Source organism: Lissotriton vulgaris, chromosome 3_1, assembly GCF_964263255.1.
Source record: "Lissotriton vulgaris chromosome 3_1, aLisVul1.2, whole genome shotgun sequence".
In the NCBI taxonomy this organism is placed as follows: domain Eukaryota; kingdom Metazoa; phylum Chordata; class Amphibia; order Caudata; family Salamandridae; genus Lissotriton; species Lissotriton vulgaris.
The window spans coordinates 1,137,347,870-1,137,353,003 of record NC_141689.1 but is presented as its reverse complement, the minus strand read 5'-3'; the positions used below and the strand labels follow the sequence as shown (position 1 = coordinate 1,137,353,003).

The following is a 5,134-nucleotide window of genomic DNA, read 5'->3' as shown; positions in this document are numbered from 1 at the left end:
CAAGGAGCATTTTGCTAGACTGGCTGCTGAGGTATTCATATTTCTGGTGCCCTGTGGTGTCTTTCTGTATATAAAGGACCCTATATTCATGGTGTCAATCAAATGCTGTTGGAGGTTCCAGACTGTTCGGTTCTTAAACTAATGTTCCCAAGTCAGGCAATGAGCCAGGGACCAGGCACTTTACTCAGGAAGCACCAGGTGTGGGTGAGGACAAGGGTGCACTTTTCTCCTCTACATCTTTGAAAACTTTGGTGTATCGGACATCTGGAAACGGTTTAATTTCTCAGGATTATTGGATGCCATGTGTGAAAAATCACGGATTACGTCCTGGTAGGTCTCGTCACCTGGCTGTCCATACAGTCCTTCAGATTCCCGCATCTCCTCATTCATTCTTGCCACTCGCAACAGGGTTACAATATCAGCATTTGCAGCTTCAAGTGCAATAGTCAAAGGGCATTTTCCTTCTTCATCTTTGGTGTGCTGATTTGCCCCACGCTTCAGAAATAAGCAGACTTGCCCGGTGTGCCCTAAAACAGTTGCATGATGCAGGGGTCCTCTGCCATGCAGGTCCATGTGATTAACATTGGCACCATTCTGCAGCAGGAACTCACAAGTGACCAAAGAGCCCCCATGCACAGCCTGAATGAGGGGTGTTGCGTTGTTGTCCTCTGCATTCACCCAGTTAACATCTGCGCCATGTGCCAATGCTTCTGCCATATCAGGAAGGCTTCTCTCATGCGCAGCTCGATAAAGGTACAGCCCCGGATGAAACTTTTTCGAATCCTGAAATACTGAAAACTCTCGCTTCTCGACTTCTAGGACTGGTTGATGCAAACTTTTTGAGGATACAAAAGAGGCAAGAAGTTCTCGAATGCCTTCTGAACTGAAGTGCAATACACTGGCATTGCTTTTCACTGAACTTCTGGCAGATGTTGAGAAGTGATCCTGTGATGCCAGGGACTTCTCAGAACTGCTGAGGCCTTCGTTCTTGCACTGGGAATAAGGCCTTTCCTGTCCATCAGGAGGGTGTGAAGCAACGCAGTCCTGGTTCACAAACCTCTTTTCCATGTACTTTGCTCTGATACATGCCTCCTTTTCCACTCTTGGACTTTCATTGTCTGGCTTCTTTACTCCAAGGGTTTTCAATTTAGCTTCATATATTCGATTAATAACTTGATTTCCCAGTTCACACATCAGCTTTAGTACTTCAGGCTCCCATGTATCTAACGTTAATGACCTTACTTTTGAAATGTGCACACCAAGGCTCCTGTGTATCTCAGAACACTCAATGCACAGGATGATTCCAAGGTTGATGCTGGCCCATTGCGGATCCGCCAGACCACAATCGCAGCAGACCGAGTTTCCAGCGATACACTGGATCCGCTGTAAGGCACTTTCACCTTTAACTGATTTTTCTTGCACATTGCTGCCAGAGTCCAGACTTCCTGTGGAAGGTGGAGATTTCTTATCCAGCTTCTCCGTCTCATCACTCTTTTCTCTATATGCTGCAGCAATGCCGGTTTGGACAGCTTTAATTCATGCCTGTTGCAGCTTTTCTGAGTCAGCCTGTAGCATGCGGCTCTTTGTTGGTGTGACTACTTCAAAGCAGAAACGTCTTTCTATGTCTTCAAAGTGTTTAACTGTGCAGAGCCGTAAATCTTCAAAAACCACTTTGGGGTTATCCTTCATTTTTTTCTGATATACAAGTTGGTTGTTTTGTATTGAGAACCAGCGCCTGTTCCAAGCTTTAAAGGCATTAGAGGCCCTTTTAAAGAGATATCCTTCCACCACAATGCCATTAGCAGTATCAACATTGTATTGAAGTCCGAGATCATCGTTGGTGAAATCCTCCTGCTGAATAGTGGAGTGTTTTTGTTCCATGTCCCTCTTCTGCTTTGCTGCATGCACATCAAGCCGATCCAGCTGTGAACCAAGCTCTTCCATGTGCGGTTCAAGTTCACGGAAGAGGTCGTAGCCCTGGTGGAAGAAGCCGAGATGTGCCTTCATGAAGGACAACATTGATTTTAAAATTTCAGACCTCCGCCTTGACTGAAGAACATTGATTTGAAGGACGTTGTCCAAAGCTATGTGCTGGAAGCACTTTCTTTTTGCGATTAAGATGTTTGTTGCCTCCTCCACCTCGTGCAGTTTTGTTCTTTGAACTTGGGCATGTTTAACTAGAGCGTTTTCTTTTTCTTTACTGACCTTATCAAACTGCTTCTTTGCATCTTTGAATTTTGGAAGATCGTCCTGAATAAATGTCTGGAGCTGTGTTTGAATGGATCTCTGAGCTTCGTCAAACAGGATTGTGTGATAATTGATCATTTCTTGGAGGCAGTCTGAAAACTTGGTCAAGCTAGACTCAATCACCACATCCTTGCTCGAATACTGTGCCAGGTCCCGCATGCCATTCATAAATTGCTTGTTAGCAGCCCAAAAGGCCTTGCCTGCATCAATCATGCCACTACATAGCTTAACAAGCTTATCAAGTTTCACTTCCAGTCCCGTCACATCACCTTCAACCTCCTTCAAAGCGGCTCTGAAACGGGGAGAGTCCTTCAAGCACTCCTCGAAATCAACGGCCCCCTTCATGCTGTCGCCTCGGCCCCTCCCGGGCGATCAAGGTGAGGGCAGGAATAAAGAGGCAGCAGCAAGATGAGGGGGTCTGAGCACAGCAGTTGAAGTCTGTCACTCTTCAGCCTGCCTCACCGCTGCGCAGCTCTCAGCCCTCTGCGCTTCCTCCACTTCTGAGCACGGTCCCTGCTGGCAGACACTCCAGTCTCCTAGATACGCACATAGACATAGACAACAGACAACAATGCAAGAGTCTGAGCGTCATAGACACAAAAAATAGAATCAGATTGTGGTCCTCAGCAGGGTTCCACCAATGTATTTGCATTATCAGCAACAAGGCAATTTATCATTGGAGGTAGTGGTCTTTAATAATTTTTCTGTACATAGGCAAACCTGTTTTTTTCATTGTCTGGTCACAAAGGTCCATTTTAAAGGAAGGTTTCTGCAAGCACAGACACTCCTGCTCCCCAGAGTCTTTGCCAATAAGGGATACCTGTCTGCTAAACTACTATACTATTGAACGTGTTACAGATTATTTAACACCTCACAGATGCCTTAATTAGGACTGTGGATTCTGTAAAACAAGATGTTTATAATGTCCGAAAATCAATAGATCAATACAGCTCTTGATTGACAGTGTTTACTTTAGGGACATGTATTTTTTTCTTTCACACTTGCTCCATCCGGGGACCTTGGAAAGAGAAACCATTAAGAGTAAGTGAGGTCTGCAGTCAGCAGGTATGGGTCCATGGCCACGTTTTGTACATGAGGAACAGCAGTATAGACTAATACATCACCAGAGAACATCACATTAAATTCAAAGGAACACATAAGCACACGTCTTAATTTTATCCAGGCCCAGCTCCAGGACTTTTTATTAGGGTGGGCCAAGTGTGCATTCGGGTGGGCCACGGCGGGCCAGATTTGTCACTTATATGTCTAGCCAGGCCTGCTTCAGGGCCCTCCTTTATCTCTCCTAAGTCTTACAAGGAAGGGCCAGTAAAGCTCATTATTTTCCTTTCAAATCTCTTTCTAAATGTTCTCACTCTCAAAAAGTTTTCTTTTTCATGTAATGTCCCCTTGATGGAAAGAGAATGTTTCTGATGTTAGAGTATCAGGCAAGTGACACTTCTCGGGCTCTCCCTCATGACCTCCTCCTTGGATCCCTTCACTGCCACCCTCCTCCAGCGCCCCTCATTTCTCTGTAGCCCCCGCTATTGATCTCTTCCTCAGATTCCCTCACTGCCACTGTCCACCAGCGCCCCTCATCTCTCCGTAGCACCCTATTGACTTCCTCCTCAGACTTCCTCACTAAAACCCTCTTCCAGTGCCCCTCATCTCTCCGTAGCCACTCTCTCTTATGCATTTCATTTGTTGTATATCTCTACTCATATTATTGTAGGGTGTCACATTACTTTACATCACACACATTATACAGAGACAAACGATCAGGCTAATATGTAAATCAGTCTACAGGGAATGTCACATAAGCCAATGAATATTACAAGATGTAGGAATCACATGTCATCCATACTGGTGGGCAGTATATTTTAAGAGCGTCTGGAGAAGCACAATGTAGTAATGGATCTCTTAGTTAAATTTAAGAAAATGAACTAGAGATCCAATTAGCATATTGTAAATTAAAGTTAGGGGTTTTATTTGAGAAGGAGAGAGAAAACCCACGACTACACATGTCGAGGTCTGAGGCAATATTCCACGGAACGTAACCATTCCAGAACACATCAAATGAGAATAAGAACTTAACACATAAAACATTCTTTAAAGATATAGTGTCATTGTTGGACTTGGCCCTTTCCCCCAAATTTTTCTCTTTTTGCCCCCCTAATTTGAATGTCTCCCCCATGGTATTAAACATATAAGGACCATGTGTGGTAAGAGTTGCCCTGTTGTAAAATTAAATGTGGTTAGATGGTGTGCCGAAAATATTCCCCCATGTTAAAAATGCACCTGACTGAAATGTACTGTGATTTTAAAATGGATGCCATGGCCCTGGGTTTTGCCACCTGACGGCGTTGGGTTGGCGGTCTAGTTATTAATACCCAGCCACCCCTAGCTTTTGGAGGGAAGCCTGGCACCCAGGGTGCTCAACCCCTCCCCTTGAGCCAGTGTGAACCAGTTTTCCCCAACATTCCGGAAGGTGCTGGCTCTGTGAGGGAGGAGGGTATAAGAAGGGAGAAGTGCCACCAGAAAGTCAGTCAGCGCTGGGACAAGGAAGAGAGGGGACCTGCTGTGAGGTGCTACCGCCACATGGGCCTGTGAGCTGGGCCCTGCACCCCTATAAACCCCCCCTCTGCTGTCCCCATGGGCCCCTGACAAGGGAGGACCCTACCTAGGTCCCTGACGCTGTGGGACCTTGAACTACGCCAGCGCTGAGGGAAAGAGGTGCCCAGAAGAGGAGGAATGCTGTGGGTTTGAACCCCCCAGGAGGTGAGGAGTGTGCCCCTGGCGCTGGCTGTGGAACTGTTCGCCCCCCCCCTCTGTGAGGTGCGCCTGTCAGACGCTGTTTGGGGAGGTTGGTGCCCCCAGGAAGCTGTGGCCC

The 5,134-nt window shown here is 46.4% G+C and overlaps 1 pseudogene; it reads right to left on the bottom strand.

Moving 5' to 3' along the window:
- Nucleotides 1–231: 231 nt before the first annotated feature.
- LOC147727556 (arf-GAP with coiled-coil, ANK repeat and PH domain-containing protein 2 pseudogene) lies at nucleotides 232–2,592 on the bottom strand (annotated as a pseudogene).
- Between the last annotated feature and the right edge of the window lie 2,542 nt (nucleotides 2,593–5,134).